Source organism: Callorhinus ursinus, unplaced genomic scaffold (genome assembly GCF_003265705.2).
Source record: "Callorhinus ursinus isolate GAN/ISIS: 27379988/994484 unplaced genomic scaffold, GSC_fseal_2.0 scaffold8, whole genome shotgun sequence".
In the NCBI taxonomy this organism is placed as follows: Eukaryota; Metazoa; Chordata; class Mammalia; order Carnivora; family Otariidae; genus Callorhinus; species Callorhinus ursinus.
The window spans coordinates 33,171,082-33,187,143 of NW_027397070.1; the positions used below are offsets into that span (position 1 = coordinate 33,171,082).

The 16,062-nt window shown below is 39.6% G+C and overlaps 1 pseudogene; it reads right to left on the reverse strand.

Annotated features, from left to right (window-relative positions):
• Positions 1-14,312: 14,312 nt before the first annotated feature.
• On the reverse strand, positions 14,313-15,315 carry LOC141373168 (glyceraldehyde-3-phosphate dehydrogenase-like; annotated as a pseudogene).
• Between the last annotated feature and the right edge of the window lie 747 nt (positions 15,316-16,062).

Sequence of the window (16,062 nt, forward strand, 5' to 3'; positions counted from 1 at the left end):
GGACTCGATCCCCGGACCCTGGGATCATGACCTGAGCTGAAGGCAGAAACTTAATTGACCGAGCCACCCAGGTGCCCCAGAAATTCCATTTCTTTATGATGGGATCTATACTGTGCCAAGAAAAGCAATTAAAAAGTGGAAAAATTCAATCACTTCATCATTTTGTGTACAGAGTAACTGGTTTGAAGGCTTTTTCTTTCCTTCCTGAACTCACTCTAACAACTGCCTTGCCTGGAGACAAGTTGGCAGAGTAGTGTGAGTTGCCCGCTCTCTGGATGACTAACATCAACGGTTCTGTGGCCCAAGGATAAGTACTTTCCTTTTGCCATCCCAGTTCTGGCCAGCTCCCCTCCATAGCGGCTGCTGGTTGTTCTGACACACGGATGCATACACAGAATAGAGCCATGCTTGTTTCCTTGACATCCCTCAGACTTCCTCTGACTCATTTCTTTGTAGTTCCTGGTTCCTTGCTTGCTCTGATCCTGGGTTATCTATCTATAACAACCTGGATTATCTGCCTATGGCAATTTGTCCTCAGTTAGCCTGGTCACCATCCCTCATTGGTACCCTTCCTCTCAGTTTGCCACTTTGCCTGGTTCAAACCAGGCCAAACCAAACCTAAAATTCTGTCAACACCCATAACCACAACACTGCCCTTGTGCACCTGAGGGCATGTCGGCCAATAATTACGGTACTAAATCACCTTACCCCATCCCAAGCTATGTTCTTCTGTGTCCCCCAGACACACAGTGCTCTGCCAGGGGTCTGTTTCAAGCTGCTCCTATGCTGGAACATAGCCCGTGCTCTCTGCCCAGAGAGCATCTCTCATCCTCACTCAGTTGTCTCTTGACTCCCCTGGAGAGATTTACACTCTTGTTTTCAGTCCTCCTCATTTTATTCTTTATTACAGTGTTGAGATTGTACCGAAATTGTTTGTTTTTTTGTGCTTGTTTGCTCCTGGATGGCAAATTGTGCAGTAGACATTTTGTATACCATGTCCCTTTAACAATGTCGGGCATAGAAGTACAATTTTATTTTTATAGAACAAAATACTAGCAAGATTGAGCAAAATATTAAAGATACATATATCTGTGACTAAGCAGTTTCTTAAAAACTAAATATGTGCTTACCATATAATTCAGCAATTTTACTTTTAGGCAGTTGTCCCAGAGAAATTAAAAGTTAGGTTCACACTAAAACTGTACACAAATGTTCATAGCAGCTTTATTCATAATATACAAAACCCAGAAACAAACCAAATGCCTCCAACAGGTGAATAGTTAAACTGTGGTATATCTATACCATGGGATACTACTTGGCAATTAAAAAAAAAAAACTATTGATAAACATAACAACTTGGATGGATCTGAGATAATTATGTCCTGTGAAAAAAGCCAATCTCAAAATTTTGCATACTATATGATTCCATTAATATAGCATTCTCAGAATGACAAAAACTAGAGATGGAGATGATTACTGGTCACCAATGGTTAGAAAGGAGTAGGAGGAGGAAGGTGACTATGGCTATGAAAGGATGGCCTCAGGATCCTTGTGATGGAACTATTCCATTGCTTGACTGTGGTGGTGGCCACACAAATCTATACATGTGATAAAATTGTGTAGAACTAAACATATACATAGACAAATAAGTGCAGGTAAAACTAATGAAATCTGAATCAAGCTGATGGATTGTATTAGTGTTAAAAAAGTGAATTCCCTCCTCCTATAACTTCAGACTCTCCATTCATTCACTGATTCATATATTCATTTAACAAATATTTGCTGAGTATATTATATATGAGCCACTATGCCATCAAACTAATTCATCGAAGTTGTGAGATATGCTACAATGGAAAAATGTCCAGTTCCTGAGGCATGTACAACAGGGAGACCTCACCTTGTCATCTGGGTCAGTGAAGACTTTCCTAAGAGAGCATTGCTTAAGGTAAAACTTAATGGATGAGTAAGCAGAAGCTAAGTAAATAGCTAGGATCTTAGCATTGGGAGAAGGAAGTGTTTCAGGCAGAGAGAATGTATGTGTTCACTCAAGTTGGGAAGCAACATGGCTTAGAGGAACTGAAGGTTGTTCAACAAGACTGGAGCAAAGAGATTGGGGGAGAGAGGTACAAGATGCAGATGAGTTACTCAGGAGCTTGACAGAGTGTTATAGGCAAGTTCATGGGAGGAGGTGGCTGAGGAGGAGTGAATAAGGTCCCTGGAGATGAGAGTGTCAAGGAAGTTAAGACACCAAGCAGTTGTATGGGCCATCCATATGAACAATGATGATTGTAGGAGTCAGATCAGAGATGAGATAGATATCAAAGTCTTCCGCAAATGGAAAGAAGTTCTAACAGTGGCACCAAGGAGTAGCTGGAGAAATTTTATCTCATACCCCATAATCTCCATTAACCTCCCAAAGTTACTCAAATAGTAGTTGTAGTTGTCATCACCATCATAATAGTAGTAGTAGTAAAATTATTGATATGGGCAAGAGATTGATTGCTGTGTGGTAGCATAGGAAATTAGGTGTCTTAAATGCTAGATCAGACTGATGCCTCGGGGGAGGGACTGAACTTTTTTGATAGAACTCTCCTGTCTTCAGCTTCTCCCTCTATATTGGATTCTTCCAGTTTATAGGTAAGTCCAAATCTTCCTTATTGTAATATCCTCTCTTAATCCTGCATCTATTCCAGGAGCTGCTCACTGTTTACAGCTAAACTTACATGAAGAACTAACGGCAGTGGAATGGTAGTGTCAGAGTTGTCCCTGGGGACAAGAGAAGGACATTGGCTACTAACGTCACCTCTATCCCTGTCTTTCAGCTCCCACTCCCACCCTAGGCTATGGGGGTCCACTGAAAATGATGGGGGATTCTTTGTATTTTAGCCTGGCTTATGAAGAGAGGGAAAAAGTTGAGAAAGACAAAAGCTGCTTCTTGTCATAAAAAGGCAGAGGAGAAACTTTCTGAAAGCATGAAGTTGGGCAGCCTTATCTATCTAGTTTCAAAGGTATAGCCACAGGACAACACTACTGCTTCTCCACGTGACATGAGATAGAGTAATGTAGAGAAAAGATTCAAGCCCAAGCAGATCACTAGGAAATCTGAAGTTGCCTGACAACCAACAGGAACCTCCTGCAAAGGACATTGATAGTTGAGGACCATTTCTCCCATAGCATAGCCTTCAGTGGAGAAAAGCACCTGCCAGAATTTCAGGTTATTCTTGACAGGATCCCAAGTGCATGAGCATTTTCACATTAGAAAAAGAAAAATTCCACAGAGCTGTGCATTGGATACAAGGACCCCAAAGATAATGAAGCATTAAAAGAGAAGAATAGGCAAACAAAATGGCAGTTCCAAAGAGGATGTGGAGTTCTTTATGGCTAACAGTGAAGGAAGAAAGAAAGCAAGCAAACAACTGAAAGCTGAAAAGTTCAGAATCCAGTAAGAGAAAAGAGAAAAGAGGCTAGTTATAGATGGCGACTCTGGAATGAGATCAGAGCTGTGGGGCCCCTCCCACACATCAGACACAACGACAACATTCTTAATATTGGGAAAGAAGTCTACAGAAGACACACAGAAAGACCATCAATGTCCAATCTTCCTTCAAACAGACTTCCCATTTCCAGAACTTTCTCTACCAGAACTCTCTGATGGCATTCCAAAGGAAATTATGAATAATTAGAAAGGAAACCAAAGGAGTGGGGATTCAGATGGCACAGCAAGAAAAGAAAGAAATTCCAAACCTATGTGATGCAGTAGAGCTATCCTTGGATGAATTCCCCCCCACCCCGGGGTGGGGAGCAGTTGCCATGATTACAAGATGGTCACAGTGACTTTCATAACACATAGAAGTAAGTGACTAGAATTAACTGGCAGACTAATCTCCCAGGTGTTCAGTCTCTCCTAATGAGAATTAGAAGTTACCTGGAAAAACACTTTTAAGAAACTATTCAAAAAACAAGTGTTGGCAAGGATGTGGAGAAAAAGGAACACTTGTGCACTGTTAGTGGGAATGCAAACTGGTACAGCCACTGTGGAAAACAGGATGAAGGATCCTCAAAAAATTAAAAATAGAACTACTCTATGATGCAGTAATATTTACTGGGAATACAGTAATACAGTATTTACCCAAAGAATACAAAAACACTAATTTAAAAAGATATATGCAACCCTATGTTTATAGCACCAAATTATGGAAGCAGCCCACGTGTCCATCAATAGATGAATGGATAAAGAAGACGTAGTATTGGGGTGTCTGAGCGGCTCAGTCAGTTAAGCATCCGACTCTTAATATCAGGTCAGGTCTTGATCTCAGGGTCGTGAGTTCAATCCCTGCATTGGGCTCCATGCTGGGTGTCGAGCATACTTAAATAAATTTTAAAAAGATGTGGTATATATATATACAATGGGATATTACTCACTCATTAAAAAAAAAGAATAAAATCTTGCCATTTGCAACAACATGGATGGAGTTAGAGAGTATAATGCTAAGCGAAATAAGCCAGAGAGAGATAACTACCATATGATTTCACTTATATGTGAAAGTTAAGAAACAAAACAAACAAATAAAGGGAAAAAAGAGACAAACCAAAACACAAACTCTTAACTATAGAGAACAAACTGGTTGCCAGAAGAGGGGTGGGTGGGGGATGGGCTAAATAGATGATGGGATTAAGGAGTGCACCTGTTGTGATGAGCACCAGGTGATGTATGGAAGTGTTGAATCACTATATTGTACACCTGAAACTAATACAACACCAAATGTTAACTATATTGGAATTAAAAATTTAAAGAGAGAGAGATAGCATTCCAATACAGCTTTAAAAAAGAGACTATTATTTACCTTTTCTTAACTTCAGAATTATAAAGTACTAATTTAATCAAAATATGCTATGTGAATATTAATGCATGAGCATGAAAAATAATGCAAACTCTAGTCAATTAATATGAAAGCCCAAGGTCGCCTTTTGTTTGAAACATGCCTGATTGTATAAACTTTGACATATTTGGTTAATATTTATGGTGTGTGAATTACACACCTCTCTAAATGAAACCATGTGCAATGTTTTGCAGTTTTCTTAATAGACTGACATCTTCATACTATCAGGAGAAACTTCAGATTTCCATTTTATGAAGTAAGAGACCAAATTAGCATTCTTGTTTTTCAAAAATGATGAGCATGTATATCAATGAAGCGCATTGAGGTTTTCATGTTTTATTTATTTATAGAAAGTATGATGCATCTCTTTTAAAAAACCAAAGACTAACACTTTGGTTTATAGTTCTATCTGAATAGATGTTTGTAATATTTGATCACAGGACATCAATGAAGACCAGCATATGCTATGATAACTTATTGAACATCATCCACTCATGCCGATTCCACCTCCTCAGTTGACAGCAATATGACCCTTTCTTTCATCTTTGTGATAAAACAGTTGGTAAATCCACCTGGTACTTATTTGCATCCTCATGATTTTAAACTCCAAAGCATTGCCTCCCCATGCCTACTCCTTATGATATCCTCTCTTATCCATTGCCCTTCCAGGCACCACACCTTTCTGGTTCCCCATCTACTGCTGTAGTTCCTTCTTCTAAATCTGTTCTGTGGACTTATTTCTCCCCCTCAGTTCAACTTTCAAATGTTCTTCAGGGTTCCATCCTCAATTCAATTCAACAAGCATTTTTGAGTGCCGACGAAGGCACTAGGTGTGATGATCAATGCGACAGATGCAAAGATAAACAAGACAGCAAATCATGAGACAAGCATATCAATAAATAAGTATAATATAGATTATACTTATTTATTCACTTTCAGTGCTACAATAAAAATGTGGGCCTCCGAGGATAAAGTAGTGAACTCTGTTCTCTCTTTACCTGCTCTTCTGTGTATCCTGATTGTAATGGTACACATGGGGTGATAAAGGACAAAGGTATCTCCCTGGAACCAAAAGGAAAGTGAGTGCTCCATTTCATCTGCAACATCACTTAATGCTGCATTGTACTTTCTTCTTTCTCACAGCGTCACTTTGCATACAGACCACAATGGTTCTTTATGGTGTAGCATCTTCTCAGCGCTCACAACCACTACCAATCGCCAACTTTGCTCAATGTGTACTGACACTGACTCCCCAAGGAAAGAAACCTGATGGGCTGGCTTACCTTTTAGCCCTAGGCTTTGTCAGCCTAAGAAGGGACTCCACTCCCAATCCAACCACTGTGGCTGGAAGAGGGATGAATACTCCCCTGCTTATAAATCTCAGAGGCTGAAAAAGAACTCTATTCTCTACCATAACCTATAAAGCTCACATGAACTGGCCTTGCCCACCTCTCCACTTCATTTCATGATGAAATTCTTAAACTGCAGCAGGGTTTTTTTCCGCCTAAGGGTTACTGCATGTGGTGTTTCCACTGCCTTGTATCATGAACTAGAATGTGAGCCCATGAGACAGGGACCCTGTCTGTCTTGTTCTCCAAATGATCACTCATGCCTGCCACAATGCCCAGGACAAGGGCAACTCAAAAAGTATTTGTTAAGTGAATGTTGAATGAATGATTGAAACATAATAGAAAGCACTAAAGCTTACCTCAACAGCAGAGGCTGTGGATGGGAAGATAGAATTACTGATGTCCAGCTTATTGCCCAAGCATATCTCCTCCCGTGTTTCCTACTCCTGATGTTTTTCACACCTATATATTATCAGTCAACATTCTGTTCTCAATTTAAAATTTGTATTTCCAACTTCCTCTGAATATCTTCAATTGGACATCCCACAATGACGTCGGACTGACATTTATCTCTCAAAACTGCACCTCTTCCCATATTCCCTCTTTCTGATGGCTTCCCCCATTTAACTACTCACCAAAATCAGAAACATGATAATCATCTTTTCTTGCTGCCCTTATTCATCCCTTAAAACAATTTTCTTATAAAATTCTTTTTATTTTCCCTCTTTAAATAGCTTTCAAATCCATCCTCCCCTCTCCAGCCTTTTAACTGATCCTTGCCCCCCTCTCTTGCTCCGTTTCCTTTTTTCTCCTACCCTCGCACATTGTTCTTCAGGAATATTGAATGCCTACTCTTTTAAACTTCCTTATATTCATGTGCATCCTGTTTCCTCTACTTGGAATGTCCTTCCCACCATCCGCCTTTAACCTGAAACTCCCAGGAGAACAAGTCAACCTTCAAACACTGAATGGACACTCTCTCTTTTGGAAAGAATGATGAAGGAAGTTTAAAAGGAAATAATAGTAATAATAAGATTCCTTACTCTGCTTGAAGGCCCTAGAAAAAAGTTTAACAGTTCTTGAAGACATGAAGTCCAAGTGCCTGAGCATTCTGCCCACAGGAAGATTATTGTGAAAATACTAAGCGCTATCACAAAGAACCTAGCAAATGAAATTAGAACAACAAAACTGGCAAGAAAATCTAACAACTACTAAGTTCCTGTGGAACACAGATAAACATTTGTCATAGGGATCAGAGGTACCCATGATATGAACCTTTAGGTCCTTAGGTCCGAAAGATGTTGCACCAAGTCTCAGTAGCTAACCTGTTAAGCTCAACTCACATCTGAAGTCGGTAAATGAATGGATCTTCAGCACAGTTATGACAAAATAAAAAAGCAAGTTGATTTGCAAACAACTTACTGTGGCCTCTAAATCATTTTCTCCATGAGGTGGAATGAAGAGACTGTTCCTAGATCAATTGGAATGTGTTGGGGGGCGTCCCGCACACTACCAACAAGCAATGCTCAGGATGCCGGCTGGGTATTCTGCAATTCTACTCAATTCTGACACTATTTACCTGGAGATAGCATCAGATTCCAAGGGTGAAGGGCTCAGTCCTACAAGACTGCCCCCTCTCCACTTCAGATGCCAGTCACAAGCCAGGTAATTATCCGTGATTCTGACCAACTAGCCATAACAAAGTTCCCATGATCCTCCTTCCTTGGGTTTGATTAATTTGCTAAAGAGGCTCACAGAACTCAGGAAATATTCTACTTACTAGATTAATGCTTTATTATAAAAGGATATAACTCAGGAACCGCCAGATGGAAGAGATGAATAAAGCAAGGTTGGGGGAAGGGCACAGAGCTTCCACACTCTTTCCCAGGGCAACACTCTCCCAGCATCTCCGCATGTTCACCAACCTGGGAGCTCTCCATACCCTGTCCTTTTGGGGTTTTATGGAAGCTTCATTACATAGGCATAATTGACTGAATCATTGGATATTGGTGATTGATTCAACCTTCAGTCCCTCTCCCTTCCCCAGGGTCTGGGGGTGGGACTGGGAGTTCCAACCCTCTAATCACTTGGTTGGTTCCCCTGGCAACTAGCCCCCATCCTTACGGTGCTTCCCAAAAGTCATCCAATTAACATAACAAAAAGCGCCTTTGTGGTTCTCTTCACTTAGGAAATTCCAAGGGTTTCCGGAGCCCTGTGCCAGAAAGGGGACAAAGAACAAACATATATTTATTATAAATCACAATATCACAGAAACCATCTATTTTTTTAGGAAGGACATGCTGTTAACAGGGGAAATCAGACCATTGTAGATCATATTAAAGAATGAGGCAAAGGATCTACCAGTAACATAGATGTCACCTCTTCTGTGAACCTTTTCATTACTCTCTACTTCAAGATAGAATTGTTTCCTATGACCCTCTTCTGCATCTCATAAATACTTATATTATTGTACATATCTCTCTTATATCTGTCTCCCCTACTGGATTTTAAACTATTTAAGGACAGAGACACTTTGTATCATTTGTACTCTCTGTTTCTGTTCAGGCTTTACCCTATAGCTGCCTGATGAACTAAGTACACTAAACTAAAGGACTCTCTGTGTCCTCCCAGAGATTGTTACTGGCACAGGAACACTGTAAGCTAAAGTAAAGAATATGCATGTATTTTACTGACTGGAACTCCGATACCTAAGTAGAAGCAATGTCCAAAACAAAGCCAAGTTTCCTGACAGGACTTTAAATCAAGTGTTCTTTGTTTTGAGAATCTATCTGAACCTCTTGCAGCCTTCATCTGCTAACTCTTGGTGATTGCTTAATGCTCTCCAGCTGTTTTCACTCCCAAGCTTTTCTTTCTTTCACTGACCACAAGGCACTGAGCAACTTACAAAGAAATAGTATTTTGAATAGAATTATTTCATATATTTACCTCCCAATTTTGCAGCCCTATCACCATCCACCGCAAACATAATCTACCCTCTCTCCATTTATAGCTATGTGAGTATTCCATCACTGTAAATTCCAATGTAATCCAGAATTCTTCTCTTACATACCACCTTGGCACATCCATCCATCCCAAGGCTTATTGGCAATTAGTTTCTACTCTGCTTTCTTTTATACGTGCTGACATCTCTGGTCATTCCATGAACTTGAATTGTCTATGAAAATGACACCAAAGAGGTACAGTCCATTCATATTTTTATTAGTTTTTTTAATTTTAATTCCAGCATAGTGTACATACAATGTTATGTTAGTTTTCAGATGTACAATATAGTGCTTCAACAATTGTATGTTACTCAGTGCTTATCAAGATAAGTGTACTCTTAAATCCCCTTCACCTATTTCATCCAACCTCTCCTCTGGTAACCATCTGTTCTCTGTAGATAAGAGTCTGTTTTTTGGTTTGTTTCTCTCCCTCTCTCTTTTTTTATTCCTTTGTTCATTTGTTTTGTTTCTTAAATTCCACATGAGTGAAATCATATGGTAGTTGTCTTTCTCTGACTGGCTTATTTCGCTTAGCATTATACTCTCTAACTCCATCCATGTTGTTGCAAATGGCAAGATTGCATTCTTTTTATGGCTGAATAATATTCCGTTTTATATATATATATATATATATATATATATATATATACCACTTCTTAATCCATTCATCTGCCGATGGACACTTGGGCTGCTTCCATAATTTGGCCATTGTAAATAATGCTGCTATAAATAGCAGGATGTATGTATCCCCTTGAATTAGAGATTTTGTATTTTTTTAGCAAATACCCAGTAGAGTGATTGGATCATAGGGTAATTCTATTTTTAACTTTTTAAAGATTCTCCATACTGTCTTCCACAATGGCTGCACCACTTTCCATTCCACTAATAGTGCACAAGAGTTCCTTTTTCTCCACATCCTCACCAACACTTATTGTCCCTTGTGTTTTTTATTTTAGCCATTCTGACAGGTGTGAGTTAATATCTCATTGTGGTTTTGATTTTCATTTCCCTGATGGTGAATGATGTTGAACATCTTTTCATATGTCTATTGACCATCTGTATGTCTTCTTTGGAGAAATGTTTGTTCGTGTGTTCTGCCCATTTTTAAATTGGATTATTTGGGTTTTTGATGTTGTATAAGTTCTTTATGTATTTTGGATACTAACCCTTTATCAGATATGTAATTTGCAAATATATTCTCTTCCTTACCAATTTGGATGGCTTTTATTTCTTGTTCTTGTCTGATCGCTGTGGCTAAGACTTGCAGTACTATGTTAAATAAAAGTGGTGAGAGTGGACATCCTACTCTTGTTCTTGACCTTAAAGGAAAAGTTCTCAGTTTTTCCCCATTGAGTATGATGTTAGCTGTGGGTTTTTTATATGAAGACTTTATTATGTTGAGGTATGTTCCCTCTAAACCTACTTTGTTGAGGGTTTTAATCATGAATGAATGTTGTTCTTTGTCAACCGCTTTTTCTGCATCTATCGAAATAATCCTATGCTTTTTATACTTTCTCTTACTGATGTGATGTATCATGTTGATTGATTTGCAAATATTGAAACACCCTTGCATCCCAGGAATAAATTCCATTTGATCATGGTGAATATTTTTTTAATGTATTGCTGCATTTGGTTTATTAGTATTTTGTTGAGGATTTTTGCATCTATGTCCATCAGAGATATAAGCCTGTAGTTATCTTATTTTGTAGTGTCTTTATCTGGTTTTGTTATCAGGGTAATGCAGACCTCATTGAATGAATTTGGAAGTTTTCCTCCCTCTTCTAGTTTTTGGAATAGTTAGAGAAGAATAGATATTAACTCTTCTTTAAATGTTTGGTAAAATTTGCCTGTGAAGCCATCTGGTCCTGGACTTTTGTTTGTTGGGAGTTTTTTTATTACTGATTCAATTTCGTTGCTAGTAATTGGTCTGTTCAGATTTTCTATTTCTTCCTGCTTCAGTTTTGGTAGGTTATATGATTCTGGAATTTATCCATTTCTTCTGGGTTGTCCAATTTGTCGGCATGTAATTTTTCATAATATGCTCTTACAATTCTTTGTATTTCTGTGGTTGTTATTTCTCCTTTTTCATTTCTGATTTTGTTTGAGTCCTCTCTCTCTCTTTTTATTTTATTTTATTTTTTTGATGAGTCTGGCCAAAGGTTTATTAATGTTGTTGATCTTTTCAAAGAACCAAGCTCCTGGTTTCATTGATCTGTTCTATTGTCTTTTAGTTTCTGTATCATTTATTTCTGCTCTAATTTTTATTATTTCCTTCCTTCTCCTGGTTTTGGGTTTTGTTTGTTCTTTCTTAGCTCCTTTAGGTGTAAGATTAGGTTGTTTATTTGAGATTTTCTTTTCCTTCTGAAATAGGCCTGCATTGTTATAAACTTCCCTTTTAGAACTGCTTTTGTAGTCCATCCATTTTCACATGGAAAAGCTACTTGAGGGATGGCTTAACAATAACTGTCCAAATCCCAGTGGCCTAATAGAAAGCATTCCTTTTCCATGACAACATGTCTAGCTATCCTGAAAAAATCATGTTCTTTTTGTGTATTCTTTGCCTGGGATGTTTACCCGAGCATCACTGCCAAAAGAAAAAAAGCAGAGGACTAGAAGTCATGAGTCTAGGGTTCCAGTCTAGGGTTCTAGCTCTGTAATCTTGGTCAAGTCACCTACTTCTTTCTGTCTTCATAGTTGATTTCACTAGACAAGCACTTGGGCTAGAATAAAATAAATAAAATGTCCAGAATTTGTGCTAAAGGTGCTTTTAGCGTCAAGAACTGTGAAGGGTCTAAGGTATTACCATACTTGAAATCCAGTGCGTTGGGCTGCCACAAATTCATGAATACTGGCAAACACACACACACACAGCCCACAAAAACCACACATGAGATTCCTGGATCAGACACAAAGGACTTTATTATGATGACATAGCAAACAACATGAGCATCAGCAGAATTTACATCAGCTGTTCTTGTTCCCAAGCAGCATGGGTATGACACAGATGGACCCAGAAGAAACCTGCACACAATTGGTTGCATTTTAGGACAGGAACTCTGAGTATAGAGTACATGAATCATTTATAAGGAGCAATAAGCATGACTGCCTTTGCTCCAGAATAGACACTCTATTTCCCAAGGCTGTTTGCTATATAAATATCCTTGAAAAAATAGTACAGAACAGAAAGCAATCAATGCCTTCCTCCCAAGACATGAAGAAATGGAAGAGACCCTTGCAGAGCTGTCTCCCAGAATTTAGCAATGTTTATATAAAGGAAGTATTGTGCTTATGCATCACTTTACTGGGAAAACTATTTCCAGAAGACGTACTTAGTTATGATCTTTCATTAGAATTCAAATTTAATGCAAATGATAACATACCTTTTCTATAAGCATATAGAAAACTTCACTTTTATAGGAGCCTTATTCTCTCAAACACCAAGCATAAATATTTTATCAATTTAATGAGATTTCATGTTGAGTTATTACCATCTACCTTTATTTGAGGCCCTAATATGGACCAGATGCTGTGCTACGTGTGTGCTTGACCTGTATAATCTCATTTTATCTTCAAAAAATACTGCAAGATAGGTATGATTCGACAGATGTTGGAAACTGAAGCTAAGTGATCAAAATCTAGTTACTTCTGCTTCCTAAAGCCATGCTTTTCCACTAACTTGGTAGCCAACCACTACCACTGGAAGTCAAGTCACACTGATGCCTGAAGCACAGTCATTGACATTTAAAGTTCAGTAAGTGCTGCCTGAACATGAGTCATTCTTACTGTCTACAGCAGGGCATCAGTTCTTAGTGTAGACAGGAAGTATCTGGGGAGGATGTGAAGATATGGTCTCTTGGGCTTCAATCCAGGATGTTCTGATTTACCTGATCTTTGTTGTGGTCCAATAATCTCAATTTTAAACAAACTCTTCAAAGTGTTTTAATGAAGGTGGCCCTTGAACTTCATCTCAGAAACACGTGAACCAAGCTATAATGAGAATGATATAAGACAAGGTTGCCACTCTAGAACAGATTATAGATTTCTTTTACAAATATGAGAGTGCTGATTAGTTTGAAGAACTACTAAGAAACTAATCAGAAAGGAAAATGCAAGTCAATCAATCAATTAATTAAAAACATTTTATCAACTAGATATAGGATTTGGCTATAAAAAAATTATAGGAAAAGATAGTGTCCAAAATACATAAATACAGAAGTGATCAGATTTGTTATTTCATGATCTAAATTAAGGATTCTATATCCTGAGTCTATTCATAAGGAAAATTTATTTCTCACTTCCCAAAGGTTTTATGAGAAATAATGAAGACTGCCAAGCAGAGAACAATGTGAAATTTACGGCCTCTCTGAGCCTCAGCAAAATGGAAAAAATAAAATCAACTTCTTAGGGTTGTTATAAAGATTAAAATTACTTTTCCAGTGCCTAGCATAGTGTCTATGCTACAGTTTCATATATTTTTCAAGTTTGTCTCTAACATAACTGAATAAAATCACTGATATTTAATGATGTCGTGTGTTTTATAAATATAATAGATCTAATTGTACAGAAATGAGATGTATTTTATTTTAAATAAAGGATATAGATAGAAAATAAGAAAAAGTAAAGGTTGCAGTATATCTCAGGTTGATATTTAAAGGTCACTTCTTGTTCTGTGTCTGAAAGCTGCAATATATAGTCCATTTTTCTTTTTCATTTTTGCTATTCAATTTCTGTCTTCAGTATAGTGAGCTGAATGATTCCTTTCATGCCCTCTACTGGATACTTTAAGTTAAGCATCAATAACACTGCAAAGTAACCCAAATAATAGTATACATGATCTTTAAACCTTCTTCCATAGCTTTTATTTATTTATTTTTGGGGGGGGTACAGTATACCTTATTGATGGTACATGACAAGGTAGGGCTCCCGAAGCCCCTCCCCTTCTTCAGGGGGTCTGGGATGGAAATGGTGGAGGTCGGGAGATTCTCAATGTTTTGGGGGATAAGTTGGGGCAGGGACTCCCCAGCAGCTGAGGGCCTCTCTCTTCCTCTTGCTCTCACTGGGGCTGATGGTTCAGTGGCCTCTTACTCCTTGGAGGCCATGTAGACCATAAGGTCCACCACCCAGTTGCTGTAGCCAAATTCATTGTCATACCAGGAAATGAGCTTGACAAAAATGGTCGTTGAGAGCAATGTTAGCCCCATCATCGAAGGTGGAGGAGTGGGTGTCACTGTTAAAGTCACAGGAGACAACCTAATCCTCAGTGTACCCCAGGATGCCCTTGAGGGGGACCTCTGATGCCTGTTTTACCACCTTCTTGATGTCGTCGTATTTGGCAGCTTTCTCCAGGCGTTAAGTCAGATCCACGATGGACACGTTGGGGGTGAGGACATGGAAGGCCATGCCAGTGAGCTTCCCGTTCAGCTCAGGGATGACCTTGCCCACAGCCTTGGCAGCGCCAGTGGAAGCAGGGATGATGTTCTGGGCAGCCCCTTGGCTGTCGTGCCACAGCTTCCCAGAGGGGCTGTCCATGGTCTTCTGGGTGGCAGTGATGACAAGGACGGTGATCATGAATCCCTCCATGATGCCAAAGTTGTCATGGATGACCTTGGCCAGAGGAGCCGAGCAGTTGATGGTGCAGGAGGCATTGCTGACAATCATGAGGGAGTTGTCATACTTCTCATGGTTCACACCCATCACGAACATGGGGGCATTGGCAGAAGGAGCAGAGATGATGACCCTCTTGGCCCCGCCCTCCAAGTGAGCCCCAGCCTTCTCCATGGTGGTGAAGACCCCAGTGGACTCCACAACATACTCAGCACCAGCATCACCCCATTTGATGTTGGCGGGATCTTGCTCCTGGAAGATGGAGATGGCATTTCCATTGATGACAAGCTTCCCGTTCTCAGCCTTGACTGTGCCGTGGAATTTGCCATAGGTGGAATCATACTGGAACATGTAGACCATGTAGTTGAGGTCAATGAAGGGGTCATTGATGGCGACAATACCCACTTTGCCAGAGTTAAAAGCAGCCCTGGTGACCAGGAGCCCAATACGGCCAAATCTGTTCATTCCGACCTTCACCATCCATGTCTCAGGGACGCGGCTGGCACTGCAACCAGAAGATGCGGCTGTCTGTCAAACGGGGAGGAGCAAAGAGCCCTTTCATAGCTTTTAAATTTAAAATTCAGCTTCAGTGGTTCACTGGTGTAAGAATTCCTTTTTCTGTGCCTGAAATGTAAATTTCAGAAACAGCCCTTTCTATTATATAGAAATTTTTGGTTGAGGGAAAGGGAGTAACACCTTTGAGGAGTCTCACCACTATGCTGCTGTGATATTTAAGAAGGCTCTCTTCTATTACTGTCCTGATTCAGTAGTAATATCTACCGCAGGTGAAACTTGTATTAGAAGGGTGGCGTGGTAAAGCCAGCCTATCACTAAAGAACTTCTATCAGCTGCTCCATTGCACATATAGAATCTATCAGAAGGGGTGCCTGGGTGACTCAGCAGGTTAAACGTCTGCCTTTAGCTCAGGTCATGATCCCGGGGTGCCTAGATCAAGTCCAGTATCCAGCTCCCTGCTCAGCAGGGAGTCTGCTTCTCCCTTTCCCTCTGCCCACCCCCCTCCCCCTGCTCCTGCTCTCTCACTCTCTCTCTCTCTCAATTAAATAAATAAAAAATCTTAAAAAAAAAAAAAAAGAATCTATCAGAAGAAGGGTAAAGGAGTACTTTACTTGATCATGGTTGCCTATGGTTATCCCTACACAGTATGCCTTGGGGGTGTCTGAGAAGATGTCCCTTCTACCCCAATTCAGCTCATCCACCCATTTCCAG